Here is an 18,992-nt window from a genome sequence, read left to right as displayed (position 1 = left end):
TTGAAGAAACTAGAATATAAAACATGTTTTCAGTTATTTCACCTTTTTTTGTTAAGTACATAACTCCACATGTGTTCATTCATAGTTTTGATGCCTTCAGTGAGAATCTACAATGTAAATAGTCATGAAAATAAAGAAAATGCATTGAATGAGAAGGTGTGTCCAAACTTTTGGCCTGTACTGTATATATCTCCTTTCAACCTCTCAAGGTAATGAAATCTGAAATGACTGCTTTAGAGTCAATGGAGCACAGCCGTGATGTTGGCGGACCCTAGTCTCTGAGCTGGCCCAATGCTATGCTATGATTGGTCAGCCTGTGTCCAGGGGCAGGACTTAGCAAAGGGTCAGTCAGCCAGTTTATCATTTGAGTCACACTGTTGAGGAAAAAAAAATCAGATTCCAGCGACTGACTTATTAAACACTATTGTGACTGGAATTATTACTATGGGAGGTGGGGTGGTTTTAACATTACCTGTGCTAGTCAGTGATTTTAATCCTGTCTGGAGAGCCTGTGTGGGTTATTTTTTTACCACCAGCCCAGTCATGAGCAGTGTTGTGCTAGTTACTGAAAAATTCTAGCTAATTCAGAATGCAGCAGCACGTGTACTAACAGGAACTAAAAAATGTGATCATATTTCTCCTGTTTTAGCTTCTCTGCACTGGCTCCCTGTAAAATCCAGAATTGAATTTAAAATCCTACTGTTAACTTATGAAGCTCTAAATGGTCAAGCTCCATCATATTTTAGAGAGCTTATCCCACCAGAACTCTGCGCTCTGAGAATGCAGGGTTACTCGTGGTCCCTAAAGTCTCCAAAAGTAGATCAGGAGCCAGAGCCTTCAGCTATCAGGCTCCTCTCCTGTGGAATCATCTTCCTGTTTTGGTCCAGGAGGCAGACACCGTCTCCACATTTAAGACTAGACTTAAGACCTTCCTCTTTGATAAAGCTTATAGTTAGCGCTGGCTCAGGCTTGCCTTGTACCAGCCCCTAGTTAGGCTGACTTAGGCCTAGTCTGCCGGAGGACCCCCCTATAATACACCGGGCACCTTCTCTCCTTCTCTCTCTCTCTCTCTCTCTCTCTCTCTCTCTCTCTCTCTCGTGTCCTATTACTGCATCTTGCTAACTCGGCCATTCTGGATGTCACTAACTTGGCTTCTTTTCCGGAGCCTTTGTGCTCCACTGTCTCTCAGGTTATCTCGTATTGCAGCGGTGCCTGGATAGTGTGACGTGTGTGGTTGTGCTGCTGCCGTGGTCCTGCCAGATGCCCCCTGCTGCTGCTGTTATCATTAGTCATACTACTACTGTTATTATACACATATGATTATTGTCTCCCCCCCCCCAAAGAAAGAAAAAAAAAAAACTCAGAACAGCAGCTAAAATAATAATGCTATGAAAACAAAAATGGTTGTAGGGTGTTTTATTGACAGTTTGACTTATGATCAAAACATTTTCACAATTAACTTTTTATAGGAAAGGGTTTTAAGTGAGTACTGAATGCAGTATTTCTTACGAATTCTTATGAATTCAGGTTTTTTATGCTACCAGCTGCCATAAAATCACAAGTTCTGCTATTATATGCCACCCTGTCAGATTGTCAATTAAAAAATATTAAAGGTGATGCAATGAGTCCGTATCAGCCACAATAGTCCAGAATTAGCCATCACTGTTACACATGTCCATTGTAGACAATATGGCACCAAGAAAACAGGCAGCAAAATAACAGGGAAAGTATGGCAATTTGTTTCTTTTGTTAATGAATAGTTAGGTTACATTAAAGAGTTAATGCATTAATGACTGAAATTATAAATGGATTTAACAATTAAAACAAAACAAAAACAAACATGACTGTCCCACTTTACACATCTGTCCCACTGGGGCAGCAGCAGCTCAGTCAATAGGAGCCTAGGTTGGGAACCAGAGGGTCGCAGGCTCAAGTCCCCATCCAGACCAAGCATGGAGCGTGGACCGGTGGCTATAGAGGTGCTAGTTCGCCTCCTGGGCACTATGGAAGTGCCCCTGAGTAAGGCACTGAACCCTTAACTGCTCCAGGCGCCTGTCCATGGGCAGCCTTCTTGCTCTGACATTTCTCCATTTGCTGCATGTGTAGGTCCTGTTAATTCAATTCAATTTTATTTATACAGCCCAATATCACAAATCACAATTTGCCTCACAGGGCTTTACAGCATACGACATCCCTCTGTCCTTATGACCCTCACAGCAGATAAGGAAAAACTCCCCAAAAAAACCCTTTAACGGGGAAAAAAAACGGTAGAAACCTCAGGAAGAGCAACTGAGGAGGGATCCCTCTTCCAGGACGGACAGACGTGCAATAGATGTCGTACAGAACAGATCAACATAATAAACAGTAATCCGTATGACACAATGAGACAGAGACAGAGAGAGAGAGAGAGAGAGAGAGAGAGAGAGAGAGAGAGATGTTAGTGCATGTGTGTGTATTTTGGGCCTGTGTGTATATCACAACAGAGAGAAAAAAATGTAATTTCCCCTCTGGGATAAATAGAGTATGTCTTCTTCATTTACTTGAACATGCCATTGGAGCGAGGTAAGGTTTCTTGATGTGTTTGAAGGTCTAAATTGTTTGACTTAGGAATTTATTTTCTTTATAGAAATACAGCAGAGAACCATAAGAAGTGGTAAAGTAAAGTAAAGTAGTATTCAGACATTTAGGTGGCTGTTTTGGTAATCTACCATTAAGTGCCAAGATTACCTGACTTCACTCAGTGTGTTCCAGTGTCAAATATAATGTGTGCCAGATATCTAATATTCCTCTATGAATAAGGTTCTGTAATAGAAAATAAAAAAAATGTGATCTGCTTTTTCTGATCTGAAAGTCTTCATTTATTCTGTCACCCTCCCCTTCTCGTTGTACATGGGGCAGGGAGGAGGCGCGCGCGCGCGCGCACACACACACACACACACACACACACACACACACACACACACACACACCATCCTCTGCTGATGTCAGACTCCAGTCATGTCGACCCTCCTCAGCACCATCAGCACCGTCATCTTTATGGCTTTTCTACAGAAACGTAAGTACACCGGCTCCACCGCTGTATTTGTCCGTTTCCTAACTTCACATTTTGTTCATGCCGCCGATATCTGTCTGTATCTGCGTTTCTCTCCTCTGAAAGCCTCGTTTACCAGTGAAGAGAGGGTTTGAGCGTTACCGAGCAGGTCAGCTGGATGTTTTGGTTGCGCAGCGGCGGATGCTGTCGGGGAAAAATAGACTCAGCAGTGACACTGTAATGCATATTAGAAGGACACAGATTTAACCTACATTGACATCACAGAGAGAATGTGACAGGGGAAACATCACCCAGCTCGATAAGGTTGATGGAATGTATTTCCTTTCCCACTGATCTGCTATGGGGATGTTCTGGGACGATTAAAAGGTGCAGTGTGTACCCTGGTGCGGTCCTGACTTTAACATACTGACGGATAACGTTTATTATTCAGTGTTAGCGAGGCTTTTAACAAGCTAATACAGAGCATGCATACAAATGTTGCGTTCAGGTGTTGTCGGTTTTCTGGAAGACATCTACGCAATGTGGAAGTATTAGGATTTTTACGTCTTAGACAGAGGACAGGCAGCTCACATGTAACCTCCCTTTCATACATATAGGATTAGAGACAGGGCATGTATTTCAGTAGCCAGGTTGTGCTTCTCATGTAATAGTATTTATTTGGGTCACAGATAATAATCAGTTTCTCTGAAGCAGGACTGTCAAACTCATTGTAGTTAATGGGCCATACAGCCCAAATATATCTCCAGTGGGCCAGACCAGTAAAACCATTGTGTAACCTATAAATAACCTATAAATAGCAACACCTCATTTTCCCGCCTTATTATGGTGTAAATAAGTATATTCTGAAAAGGTTCATCCATTTACAAACAGATGATCAACAGTCATAGATGTCGTAGATGGGCAATTTCAATGATATTTCTCAGTTTTTCAAATTCAGTCAGTCACTATCTTTACATGTTCAGTTCAGACAAATTTATTTATCTCAGAAAGGCAATTCAGTTTTATAGTCTACCCGGACAATACAAAAATTCACAGGCAGAAACAAGCAGCAACTGATGGGAGTAATATGTCAGAGATCAATACATGGGCAAAAGATGAGGCACACTGGCACATTGTATGGTCCCGTGCATACTGATTCACACAAGGACCAGGCAAAGAATAATAATTTACATACATCAACAAACAAATTAGTGCATTGCACATTACGTAACTACATTCGCTGAATGTATGGGCTTGCCTGAACCTCCTTGTCATGTATAGCGCTAGCTTCGGATTTATCATTTCTTTTCCTAAAATCAGTAATAAGTCCCTTCGTTTTTGACACATTGACATCAAAGAAGTTCGCATTACACCAGTTAACAAAAGCAGGTAGGGCACAACCATGGTCTGACTCTGAACCCTGAAGAAGAGACAAAAGTGCAGTATTGTCTGAGAACTTTACCTGGTAACTACCCTCTTTAGAAGACCTACAACCATCCGTGTAAAAGATAAAAACAAGGGGGAAAGAACTCAACCCTGGGGTGAGCCTGTGTTAGAAGCCAGGGTGTTGGACGTAACTCTGTTGACTAAAACCTGTTGGGTTCTGTCTGTTAAGAAGTTTAAAAGCAACAATAAAAGCTGATCAGGTAAGTTAAAACAGGAAGCCAGATGATCAATTAAAATGTCATTTTGTTAAAGGCTGAAGAGAAATCAGCAAATAAAAGCCACACATGAAAATTGGGTTCTACAAGTGTTTCTATGCCTTCTTAAGGATGAGGAATTTTGCATCCTCCACTTCTCTGCCAGCCTGGCAAACTGCAGAGTATCAAGTTTGCCATAACTAGGGACAATAATGCTGGCATCACCACACCAAACTAAAGAGGAAGTTATTGGGGAAGCAGGTTAAGTTATCCCCTGCCTTACAAACTGCTTTATGTTGTTTTGAGAAGTCTGATACAGATTCTTTTGTGCTGAAGCTGCTGATTGACAATATTTTGTATGTTCAATATCTTTAAATGTGACCACCATAAGTATTTATTGTCTGGACTGTATTCTGGTTAGGATAAAAAAGCTTTTATCTTTTTTATCTTTAGCTTTTTTTATGTAGAGCAGGATCAACTCATCCTGATCCCAGGTTGTCAAATCCCGTCAAATTATCACACCCCTCAACGTCTCATAGGTACGCACAGGCCATACATCACGTTGTAACCACAGACTGTAAAAATAATGGATATAGCTACAATGATGTCACCCACTGGTCTGTGAGTTCTGTTTGGAAATTTCCGTTTCCTAGGATGGTGAAGGAATTCCTTGCTCTGCTCTCCCTGTGACTGGCTAGTACTTATTGCCTTTGTTGGTTGTATTAGTAATTTAGTAATGTATTGTAACTTAAAGGGGAACTAATGTTTTTTTCAACCTGGGCCCTATTTTCCAATCTACTTTTGTCTAAATGAGTGATAGGATGTTCAATATTTGACGTTGCTCCAGTACGAAGCTAGGGCGGACCTGCCTGCAGCCTGTGAGCGTGTGCTATATTAAATAATAGGGTACTCAGACAACGCCAAAATACGTCCACTAAAAGTGCATTTTTTTCACACAGATAGGCTCGGATTGTTAGTATAATTATCCGACAACATAACAGAAAGGAGGAATGAACGTCTGTGTTTACCTTTAGCTGGATTCGGACATGTTCCTCTGCCTGTTGCTGCTCCCTCTTGCCGTTTCTAGAGAACTTGCTAAAATATCTGAAATTAACCATCATCCTTACTTTTTCTTAACATATACTAGTTCAGCTTTACTAGACATTTGATATATTCAATAGATGTATCTTTTTACGACTCTATTTTACAAGCCGCAAAAAACTACCGTCCCAAAAACGCTGTCTCTTGAGTACTATCTAAAATATCTGAAATTAGCCAACATCCTTACTTTTTCTTAACATAGTTTATTTAGGTGCAGTGTCATTAGTAGTTCGGCTTTACTAGATATTAGATATATCCAGTAGATCTATCTTTTTACGACACTATTTTACAACTCTATTTTACAAACCGCAAAAACCTACCGTCCCGAAAACACTGTTTCTAGCATATTAGCTAAAATATCGAAAATTAGCTGACATCTTTACTTTTTCTTAACATAGTTCATCTAGGTGCAGTGTATTGCTGGTTCGGCTTTACTAGATATTAGATATATTCAGTAGATATATCTTTCTACAACCCTATTTAAAACCCTACTTTGCAAATCAGTACAACCGCAAGTATGTTGCTGATATGTATCAAGCTGCATGGCGCGGTCCTAGGGAATTGTAGTTTTTGAAAAATATAAGTGTTTTTCCTGGATTTGGAAGTTGTAAATACTGAATTGAGAGTACACTGTGGACTTTAAGGGGATGGTAAACACACTTGTGTAATCAGATTTTAAATATCTAATTTCAAAATGGGTGAAAATTAATTTTATCCATATTTTACCCATATCTGACAGCACCCCCAGTTGGTGACTACACTCACCTGATAGTTGAAGTCAAGAGCTCTCTATAACAGTTGGTCCCATGTCTGTACCCCCTTTTGTTGCTGAGTTATAAGCCTTCAAACATGCACTGAGATCAAGGTTCAAAGCAGGAACCATGCAGAATCTTCATACTGACATATGTTAGTCTCCAGGTTGAGATCTTTCCAATGATGTGTTTGGTTTAGCTCTACGACAAAGTTTAGATTTTTTCTTTTTTTGGACACAAGCCATGCCAGGTGTAGTTTCAGAGAGCACTTTGAAGGCCCAGTGTATAAATGATTCTTATTTGTTTCTTTGCTTGTTTTTTTCTTTTCTACTGTAGATAGTTACTAAAATGAGTCATCCTTTTTTTCTTCTTATTTATTTATTTATTAGTGGTGTTTGGATTCGGTTACGGCAGACGGACGCCAATTTGAAATGGAATGAAGCAGTAGCTACAAAACAGTAGTCGAATGCACCCCGTCCGCCCACAGCACAATGCTCTTAAAGCCCTACACTATCAAAAGCTGGCAAAATACATTTATTTTATTTTATGGCCCTGACATTAACCTGTCATATTGTTGAGTTATCAAGGACACTTTCGTGTTTTTGTGTGTATACAGTAATGTTAAAGATATCATTGAGGAAAATAAGGTTGACGTGACGTTGTTGAACCAGGGAATTTGTGTGGACACCACGACAATGGATCCTAATTGACTTTACATTGGCAATGTTTCCGTGGTACCGGCACGTAATTTCAACCCATTACGTGCTGCCACCACGGAATGCGGTGTTAAGAGGTCACGGTCATTTCACGTATTTCTGTGAGATCAGGTTGCGGTTGCTTAAATGCAGATCACAAAAAGGCAATGAGATGCAATAAGTTCAGTGACATAATCTTTAAAAATTAACACCAGTTCTATGATTTTTGAAGCCTAAACAAAATCCCCAGAAGTAAAAAGCTAACGTTAGGCTATAAACGAACTACACCACGGTTGCATGGTTTAATGTCACCCCCACACCATGGCTATCAAGTCGTGTTTGGGGTGGTGGCGTTCTGTAGTTTCATGTAGTCACTTGTTAGCAACCGCCTTTTAAAGACACATAAAAGCTTCTAAATTCAGGGGTGGGGTCATTACTGATGTATTTTATGTTGTAGAAAAAAACATAAAAGCTTGTTACCACAGGCATGTAACCAAACATCCATCCACAAAAAGCCACTGACTTTAAGACAAAAGGGAACCTGGAGTGCAAAAATGTTAACTCAAATCCAAGCTTTAGGACCCATTCCTGGGGCGCTCTATTCTCTCCACAGACATTGCACTCCACTATATCCATCAATGCTTAAGCATGTCCTGACTGTGAGGATCACTCAGTGATGAACACATGCCAGGACTAGGGGTGGAACCCATACTATAGATTCACTGTTATTATTAGATCTTTAGATTATTTTTCCCTTATGTTTGATTTTTTTGCATCTCAAAATATACAATGATTTGTTTTATATGTTGTTCACATAAAGCAAGGCCCGCCAATGCAGACTGAGAGTAAACTTTGCTACTTCACATCTCCCAAACAACTTAAATATGTTTTTGTAATTTTGATCCATGTTTATTGCTATGTAACAGGGACAACAGAGGGATGTTACACACAGTGATTGGATTACTAGTTAAACCAGAATTAATACCTTTATCTTCAAGAACTTCTACTTAATTAGGGTAAGTTCTACCTGAACATGGAAACAGTTCCCTCCAGTGTGGTCCCAGTTTGGTTAGTTTTCAGTTTAGCCAGTATTACAATCTGCCAGACTGACACACGGTGTGAGCTAGCTTACAATTATGTTTATGATGTTTATGACAGTGCACCTGCACAAACTTGGAGTCTGACGTATGGCTTGCCAATTGTACGATGGTCACACATCATCTTCCCATTTCAGCAACAACCTTCTTTTTTTTTTTTCCTTTTTTTTTTAACAGTATGACTAATCAACACTGTCAGGTCATGACTCAGAAAAATATGATATATCATATAGCCTAAATGCCAAAATGTATTGGAGGGGGGCCTTAAGTATCTGCACAGCGATTGCCAGTATTGCATAGTAAGTGCTATTTGTACAACTTTTTCTCTCTTTAAATGTCACTTCAATAAAATTAAAGAAATACAAGACGCAGACGATCTGAATTTATTGAAACTAATACTACCAAACAGCATAATCCAACTGATGGAGAATTTTTGGAGGGTTTCTGATTATTTTATTGTATTGCTGTATCTTTGCTGACTGGGGTCCTATTTGATTCTACAATGCCATTTGTTGTCCTGCAGCATGTTATATATCTTGTACATTAATTTTCAGTACTTGCAATACAAAGGACATATACATTGGGGCTGGGAGGGACATGTTCCCTGAACTTCTCAAAATCTTGTTTTTGTCCTTGTCACTTTTATTGTTGAGCTGGGTATTCCTACTAAAATCTTCCTGATTCTCACTGCAGTTAGTTTCTTACTGTCCAGCCAGGATATTCAAAATGAGAGTGGAGAAGAACTGAGAAAAATGTAGATAAGCTCATCTGAACCATGTGGAGTTATTACTGTGCACTCAGAGCAATTAGCTAAAGGAGCAGCAGTGAGCGGTGCTGCCAGTTACTTTTTGACTTTTTTTGCCTGTCCGTTTCAACTCACAGGCTACACACAGGCTGCTCTAGCTAATTGCCAGGGGTTGTTGGGACCTTATGGAGATGGAAAGGGAAGACCTTCCCACAGGGCCCCGTTTTCTGCCCCACAGAGGTCTGCTCTCTCTATGGGCCCACCACCTCACTGGCCTCATTACATCTGCCCTGCCTGCACTGTCTGTATTTTCGCCCCTGCCATTGAGCTCTTTAGCAGAAATGGTTTGTAATGGTCTGTATTATTGTTGGCTAGCACACGGTGGTCATCATTTGTTCTTTGAACTTCAGGTTGTGTTACTATTTTGCTAACTGGCTAGCTAGCACCTCCCTGTCAGTCTTCCGTTTCTCTTTATGAATGATGACTACAGACTACTGCCGCCTGCTGTGATGGAGAGTTATTTTCTCTCACGATGGCACAGAATGCACATGCTAGTTGTCTTTGTGGTGTGTTCATATGCAACCTCTCGGCCGAGACACAGGCAACGTGCGATGATGCAACAGTCGGCCTTCCTTGCTGCTATGTCTTTGATTTGGTGTGTCTGGGCCTTTAGAATGAAGCTACTGGCCTAAAATACTTTTAAACAAGAGTCTTTGATTTTAGACTTGTAAATGATCGCCATCACTAAGATGCATTCTAGTATGAAAATTCCTCTGTTTAAACATGACTTATTTCACACTCCAGGACATTGACATAGACACCAGTCTGTTTATAAACTAAATATGCAATGAAACAACCTGACCAGTACCAGACTGAATTAGATGTTCAGATGTGATTTTAATTAAACAGAGTATTAGCTTGGACACATTGGACAGCAGACCCAAAATACCCAAAATACCCTTCCTTTATCCCCTTCTGCTGTGTGCCTCCTGTAGCTCCATCACCGACCTGCTTTTTCCCCTCACATCAGGGTTTAATGTGATTAGTTGGGAGTCAGATAGATGACTTACTGCTCATGCATTTGTGAACAGGCATATTAGCACACACACACACACACACACACACACACACACACACACACACACACACAGGTTGATTAATGGGCTGTCTGTTAGACACTGGCTCTCAGACATTCAGACATTCTCTAACAACTGCAAAAGGTGTGATCGACAAAGCCAGTTCTCAAAGTGTGTCTGTGTGTATGCTGCATGTTGGATGAGATCAAACTGTCTTATTTAAAACTATTCTGAAACATTCCACAAATCAGCTGGTGTTACCTCACCTGTGTCCCTATTGACAACCATGTTGGAGATTCAGAGCCTACTGAGACGTAAATATGGATCCCTCCACATTTATTGGCAAGTCGCGCTCTACTGTGTTGTGATTGGTTAATATTCATTACTGTCTGTGCTCTGATTGGCTAGTAGTCATTATGTCTACACCCGATTGAATGAATGATTAGAATTCATGGTTAGAGCTCATACCAGCGAATCATAGCGTAGCAGGGTGGAACTAGCCACAAAAAATCATGGGATCAATAATAACGCCTCCTTGGGGTAGCGCTTAAGGTTCTGTGTCTTAGCACAACCAAGAACTGATACTAACTTGCAACTGACCATTTCATCCCTGATCCACCTGACTGATCAATGACTTTGTGTTTCACACTGTTATCTAGCTAAATTTAGCTTTTGCTTATTCAAAATCTTTTAGTCTGACACAGATTTTAACTGCCAATAAGCTAAAAGTGAAAGCACAATACAATGACTCAGTAAGCTTACTATAAGGGTGGGACTGCTGAGTGGTTGTTGGTTAGCTCTAATATGTGGGTCCAAAGTCCTCTAAACCACAACCTCTTAACTTTTTTCTAGGTTCATAATTTATCATTTATGTTGAACACAATACATGCAAATTAGATATATTTGATGATGTTGGAGTTCATAGTTTAGTCATTTTCAAATTAAATTTGTTTGCATCAATTCTGTGTGCTAAGCAAATAACCAGACTTTAGACTCGAGTCACCAATTTAATGACTTTGGACTTGACAAAATCAAAAAAGACTTGCAACTCAATTTGGACTTCAACACCAATGACTCAAGACTTCACTTGGACTCGAGCCTTTTGACTTGAAAATACTGGATACCTTCCCCCATGCCCATAGATTAAAAGGTATGTTATTTAAAAACATTGTCACAAATCACTTAATTTCCCTTCATTTCCTGAATCAACTTACATTTTCATTCCCATCAAGTCAGCACTTAATCCACTTTGTTCTAACCAATTTGACGGCATCCAGTTAAGTTGCAGGAGAGCACTATAAAGACCTATTGTAACATTATTGAGTGGCTGTTGTAAAGAATGCTAGCAAAGATAATTTTGTTAGCATACACAGGGTAAAGGTGGTCAACAAAAACAAACAGCAGTGTGCAACCAAATGTGCAGGTTGAAAATTACAGATGGAAATGCAACCAAATCTAACAAACTTGTTTTAATAAATAAGTACTAAATTTTTTATGAGCATTTATGATTTTTGTAAATTTAATAGATCATTCTGTTGTCAAAATGGCATTATATTTGGTGAAGGCCGGATTATGACTTGTTTGAGATTCAAAACTCAAGTTTAGGGCTTGGAACTCGTCAGTCTTGACTTTGGACTTGTCTTGGGACACGGCTGTCTTGGCCTGGGACTTGACTCAGGATTTACTTGTGTCTTGCAAAACAGTGACTTCGAGTCAAGTTCTACTATCCAACCCAAATCCAGCTGGTTCCAACTTGTCACTGCTTATTCAAAATTCAAACTACTGCATCAGTGTTGGAAAAAATGACAAATTTAATCTAGAAAGATCTGTTAGTATTTATAATTCACTGTGTCTAAGCATGTGCCTTGGGCTTAAGGGGGCGGCGTTTGCAAAATACGCTTTTCATCAGACCCACTGCATGCCCTGGTACTCTGTTGGTAGATCGGGCTGTTGTTGTTGTTTTGGTAATGCCAATGGAGAAAAAACAGCCAGTGGTGCTGAGCAGATAAGTATGACACCTATCATCTAAAAAATGTTGTGTGAAACATTTTGGATACACAAAACTGTGATAAAGGTAGGGCTGTTAACCTACAGTGACATTAGCTTGTCACTCAAGAGAGGCAAATGAACAAAACAACAGTAGTTTTACAGCATTCTTTGCATGGGTTGCACTGAACATAATTTGAACAAATTACGTTCTTATTAGTTAGATATATTTGAAAAAGTGACAAGATAGTGTTACATTTATGCAATTTTCTTGCATACAGCTGTGGAGCCTGTTTGGGTTCAGGTTTTTTAATAATAAAAGTAGTAATAGGAGCTTCACTCTCTCTTTTTATTACTTTTTTATGACATCACTCGTAAATTACATGAAATTGGGCAAAATACATATAGCATAGCTTTGAGTTTCTGGTTCACATCTCCAATTTGGCAGTACCCATCAGGTTCAGTAAGATTGAGCTGGGAATTGCATTTGAGTTTTTTAGGCCCTTGCAGAACTAGTAGAACTGTTTGCAATGGCTACTTGGCTAGTAGTCACTTGCAGAACTATCTTATTGGCTGTGCAAAGTGTGTGACCACACAGGGCCTTACTCCTGGCATACGTAGCCCCCCTCTGTTTAAGCTTTATCTAAAGAAAAAAATGCAAAAACAACATGTAGCGGATTACCTGGAGTTTTAGAGGTGCCAGTCGGAGCTCCCGCCAACAATTTGAAATTGAGTATTGGTCAGGGTAATCCCCCACAAGGATACACAGCTCAGTAACCATAAACTCTGTGTCATGTACCCTCTTTTGGTTCACACCACCATCACAACGCATACAAGGCACAAGCACAGAAAAAAAGCAAAGAACAATGCAACACAGTCGATTCCAAGTTAAACACAAACCACAAAAGAAAATGTCCTTTTCAGGCGAATTCACAAAAGCAAAATGTTCAAAATGTCCCACACCAGCAATAATAAACAAAAACAAAGTTCAACCACAGCAGAAAGTTCAGTCTTTCACCGTCCCGGGAAAACCCCTCCAAGTGACCCCTCTTGCTAACAAAGAATCTTCAGGTTAAGTAAGTTTTGTTCGTCTTTCTCCCACCTGAGTTATAACTCTTCACAAAAAAACAATAGAGGATCTCTGTCAGCGAAATCTCCGACTTTCGTCGGAGTTACCTCACACACACAGGAAGCCGGCCGGCTGGGGCTGTTGGCTCAGAGACTGACGGTCCTGGCATAGCTCCAAGGTTCCGGAGAGGGTCCAGACTTTGTATTCCACAGGGCGAGGGCATTGTATTCGTACCAACCCGACCGCAGACTGTGTTCAAAAAGCCAAGGATAGGCATGGTGACGAGGAGACGGACATACGGCGAGACAGACGCTGCCACTTCCCTGGGGTAAGCCGCCATCTTGCCTCTTACGAAACCATTTTAAAATATCATGGAAGGGACGCCATTGGCTGGTGCTGGAGGTGTGGCGGGGGCGTGAATTAACAGGGAACAGGACGTGAAGATTAAAGGGAAATGTTTATCCTAATGGGGGATCGCCACCCCCCCCCCCCCCCCTTGTTGAAAGCTGCAAACGTGCAGTTTTTTTTTTTTTTTCTTTTCATTTTTCATCTTCTACCTGCTGCTTTCCAGATTCTTTCTCATTGCTCCCTGGCAATGGGCTGGGGAATCCTAGGAAGTCATCCTCGTCACTCTCCTCCTCGAAGATGTTCAGGACACGTTGCCTTTCCAATTTCTCCAGCTCGCTTGCTGAGGGGTAACACAGCTTCATTTCTCGGCTTTCGAGTAAGGATAAGAACGTAGCCAGACTGTCATTGTCATGAAGCTGCATATCCCTGCGTTTTTTATCATAATTGCGTTTTTGTCTCAGGCGTCCTTTGTCCACATTACCCTGCGCGAACTCTTTGAGCCCCTGGAGTTCTGCACACTTTTGGTATGCCGGAGAATCCGGAGAAGGGGTCCAGGGCCGGAGCAACACATCCAGGGGGCCTCTGAGGGTCCTGCCCAGATTCAGTTCTTCAAATGTACTTCAAATGTGCTTCAAATGCTTTTTAAGTCACTGACTTATAAAAGGGTCCTCTCCTCCACCCTGAGGCAACACCTTGATTAACAGCCCTGCTAGGATCTTAAGACAGTGCTTCTTTTCTCCACCACATCCTGTCCCTTCCTGTCACCACAGGGGATTACGCCATCCCCTCCCTTACCAAATGTTTCTGTGTGACAAAATTGAAATGTCTGTTGGAAGTGAAATTTTACATTTGTTTCCCTTTTGTTGGTTGCTTTTCTATGTCCTACACTTGTACACGTGCATAATCATGTTTTCTATCTGAATGATACTTTGCTTTAACCCTGTAAAACAAAAGATTGATAAGTTGCAAAATTCAATTTCAATTTCGACTGTTAACGCCTCGTCTAACATGGAGCCATACTGCCATCTTGTGGCAGAGTTAAGAAGAGTTCCCGTAAGGAAGTCAGGTTTATAGTTTGAATTAAAATATAATTGGGGATTATTAATCAACTTGTTTGCATGAACATGTGCTTCTTCATTTTGTTTTTCATTATATATTGCCACTATAGGTTAGTCTAGAGTGTGTGTATTTGAAGTAGCCTAGTTGATACTGCAGCATAATAATTGTATTTTGATTTAATGTTAATTTGTATTTTTAATTGGACGTTAAGAATCAATTCTCTCCACAATCTCCACAGTGTTGTCAGACACTTAAAATGGCTGTGGAGTAAGCAGTAGTAAGAGGCAGTTCAGTCTAGTAAATATCTCTTTTGAAATTAACCATCCACTGTTTATATGAAAAGGATTATATTCTATACAGAAGTCTAAACAACTCTGTACGTATATTGTTGGACTATTGACATATCTGGAGTGATCCTTTAATGTGCTGTGGTGTCAAGCACAAGGCAAGATGGCTGAGTCAAGAGATACCAATACAGCAAAAGCCAATGTGACCTGGAGTAAAGTTGTGGCACGCAACAAGACAAAGGAAATCATTTTTCCTATCTTCATCATGGAGAGGGAAATTCTATCAAGGGAGGAGGCCATGAAGAATCCTGTGAGGGAAACAGAGATTTACCATAGCCTCATTCAGGAAGTTCATCCAAATCACCTCAGGTCAGTAGAAAGAGTTGGAGCACTCTGACGTATCTACCTGTATGATATGGAAGCAAGAGCAAAACTCCTTTTCAGAGGAATTTCTGTTTGTGGAATTAATGTCGAGCTTAAAGAAGAAAACCCTTTCAGTCTGAAAGCACGTATGGCCCATAAAAATGCAGTTCACCTAAGTGTCAAAGAACTACCTGAATCTGCTGACAATAGTGTCGTCACCCAGTTTCTGGAGCAGAGAGGGTGCAAGATTGTGGGGAAAGTTATGAGACGGATGATCAGATATAATATATAACCAACTGACAAACTGTTCCACTGGTGATCGGATGGTCTACATTGAAGCCACTCCCCCAAGCAAATACCTCGGTCAGTGAAGATGAGTCCACACTGGGTGAAGGTGTTTTATGATGGATAGGAAAATGGACAACAGTATGTTAAACAAAAACAGCACACTGATGAGCAGATACATGGTATTATACCAAGCCCTGTATATAGACCTGCCACTGAAGAGACCCTCAAGTTCATAAGGGAGACCTTTAACCAGCACATGGGAAAACAACTCTCTCCTCCCAAAAATATAGCAGTGCTCTCTGAAGAGGGGGAGAGTGAGATGGAGGACATCACTCCCCTCACCTTGGAAAAGAAAGGGGAGGAGCCTGGAAAGGCCTGTGTACAAGACCCTGCTGCAGCTCCAAGCACTAAGAAGAGCAGGAAAAAGAAAAAGAGACAAGCAAAAAAAAATAAGCTGAAGTGAAAGAAAAAGATAAGGAGAAAACTGCAGATGAGAAACTCAAGGAAACCAGGATGAACTGCAGACGATCCAAATCACTAGGAAGTGCAACAGATATGAATGCATCATCAAGTCAATCCTACTTCCAACCAGCTGTGGCCCAACAAGCAAAGAGACCCGGGGAAGTAGGATCACTCAGCTCAGAATCTGGAACAAATCTGGACAAAGACGACCAGGAAGACACTCTTTATCCAACTGGTTAACAGACTGAGCCAGGTGCAGTACCAGGTACAGCCAGCAGTCGACTAGATGAAGATGGTACAAAAGGAAAAAACCAGGAGAAAGCTGAGGAATGGAGTAATCACCCAGACAAGCCTGTGGGACCCCACCCTTGATGAAAAAAAAAAAAGAAATAATGGAAAATAGACTGCTGTGGAAACCACACTCACAATGCTTAATGATGATTTTAGCAAAAACATGTTGATCGACCTTAAATTGCCAAACTAAGGGCTTGCACTCAGCACATATTAATATGTGTAATGCTGTCAAAACAAAGCAACAGAAAACCGTAAACCATGCAAAAGTGTTGTGGGACTCAAGTGCTAAACCTAAGGGCATTTTTGGTGGACATCTAAATGTGAGAAATATTTTATCCAAAACGGAACAACTTGAACAGTTATTAACAGACTCAAACTTGGACTATTTATGTCTCTCCGAAACCTGGCCGAACCCTGCAACTCCATCTGATATTGTCAATATCCCAGGGTATAATATTTATAGACATGATCGTATTCAAGGTAGGGGGTGTTATGTTATCTTTCAATATAATTGCTCTGTATCAACCGCCAACAGCAAAAGATGTTTTCTATGACAACCTAACTAATGTTCTTAAACAATGTAATGGTAAAGAAGTCATTTTAATGGGAGATTTTAATGTAAACTGGTTAGACAGAAAGTGTAAAAAAAAAAGTTAAAGGACATCAGTAATATATTTCAGATGACTCAGATGATCAAAAGCCCAACAAGAATTGTGAAATCTTCACAAAGTCTGATTGATTTAATTTTTACAAATAAAATGGATCGCGTTGTCTAAAACATATAACCTCATTGCAGGTATTTCTGATCACAATCTCATTTTAATTGCTAGGAAATTATCCAAGATGCACTACAAAAACTGCAATGTAATCGAAGGGAAGAAATACTTTTCACATATTCCAAAGCAAGATCTGGGAATATTGGATAATGAAATAAGGCAAACTGACTGGACTGATCTAGCATATGGTAAAAGCTGTGAAGGGGCATGTGATAATCTAAGGTCAACATTAAAACAAACACTGGACAAATATACAAAAACAAAGCCTCAGAGGCGGATGAGTAGACAACCATTACCATGGTTTAACAATGACGTTTGGCAATTGATGAAAAAGAGGGATGCTGCTCTTAAAAAATCTTTAAAATCAGGTTTGGAAACAGACCGCTTAGTATACAAAAGTCTCAGAAATAAAGTTACAACTCAACTAAGAAAGGCAAAGGCAAATTACTTCTTAGATATTATTCTACAGGCAAAAGGGAAGCCTCAAAAGTTATGGAGAAGTATTGATAAACTCATGGGAAAAGAACAGTCTAAAAGTGAAAACATAGAGCTCATGATAAATGGAACCCTACAACAGGATAGCCTAACTGTAGCAAACTATTTCAATTGTTATTTCATTGACTCTGTTTTGGATTTGAGCCAGAATTTCTGTGTAACTGATCAAATTGTTGGTTTGAGTGATGATTCAAATGCATTTAAATTCAATGGTATTAATGAAAAAAAGTGAATAAACTCATCTGAACTTCATCAAATTCAAAGGCAAAGGATCATTGGGGACTTGATACAGTTTTTCTTAAAAAACATAAAAACTACTTAGTTACCCCAATAACTTATATCATAAATCAGTCATTAAAAGATAGCATTTTCCCTTCAGCATTTAAAATGGCAATTGTAACCCCAATATACAAAAGTGGAGATAGAAAAGAAGTGAGCAACTATAGACCAATCAGCATACTACCTGCTGCTTTTAAAGTGGCTGAAAAAGTAGTTGTGGAACAGTTAGTGGCACATTTTAATAACAAAGATTTATTCCATCCCATGCAGTTCGGATTTAGAAGTAACTACTCCACTGAGACTGCATATTGCCACTTCCTAGAAGTAATCAAGGCCAAATTAGACAAAGGAGGAGTGGTAGGAGCAGTGTGGTTCAGTCTCTACATTAACGATCTCCCATCTGTTTGTGAGGATGTGGATATTCAAATGTATGCCGAAGATATGGTTATACATACCCATGGGAGAAACGCTGAACAGGTGGCCGCTAAGCTCTCATTGACACTTGATAAAGTTGCCAAATGGCTGGGTGATTCATGTCTTACTTTGAATACTAAGAAAACTGTGACGATGTACTTTGCTAATAAGCAAAAACAAACTCTGTATCCACAGCTCACTGTTAAGGGACAAATGATCAAAAACGTTAATGAAGTCAAATATTTAGGTATGGTTTTGGATTCTAATCTGACTTTTGAAAAACACATTAAGCAGATGAGAAAAAAGTTGAAATATAACATTGTGAAATTTAGACACATAAGTACGGAAGACGAGAACAGTCATGTATTTTTTTTTATGCACTGTTATCTTGTGATAATGACTTATTATTTCGTTATCTCGATATAACAAAGATTGTTTTCTCGTGATAACGAATTAATTATCTCGTTATCTCGATATAACAAAGATTGTTTTCCCGTGATAATTGTCAAGTCTGATGATTGCGCACTGGTTAATGTAATCGTCTGGATTTCAGCCTACAAGAGCTGCCGTGGTCCTGCTAGATGCCTCCTACTGCTGCTGTTATCATTAGTCACACTTCTACTGTTATTATACACATATTATTATTGTCACATACCGTGTACACGAAAAACACTCTTGCTTGAGATACGTAGGGTCACCAATGTTCGAGAGATCTGACAGGCCTGTGGTAGTGCT

General features: G+C 40.0%; 1 protein-coding gene across 3 annotated transcripts in view; it reads left to right on the top strand.

Annotated features, from left to right (window-relative positions):
- Nucleotides 1-2,975: 2,975 nt before the first annotated feature.
- LOC125878814 (TANK-binding kinase 1-binding protein 1-like) overlaps nt 2,976-18,992 on the top strand; it is a 276,535-nt gene continuing 260,518 nt past the window's right edge. For all 3 annotated transcript variants that reach the window (XM_049560217.1, XM_049560216.1, XM_049560214.1), the window contains exon 1: nt 2,976-3,055. The gene's annotated coding sequence lies outside the window, so the exon portion shown is untranslated. The remainder of the gene's footprint in view (nt 3,056-18,992) is intronic.

This window comes from Epinephelus fuscoguttatus, linkage group LG19 (assembly GCF_011397635.1).
Source record: "Epinephelus fuscoguttatus linkage group LG19, E.fuscoguttatus.final_Chr_v1".
In the NCBI taxonomy this organism is placed as follows: Eukaryota; Metazoa; Chordata; class Actinopteri; order Perciformes; family Serranidae; genus Epinephelus; species Epinephelus fuscoguttatus.
Note: the sequence above shows the minus strand (reverse complement) of the source record. Positions and strands in the feature narration are given on the sequence as shown.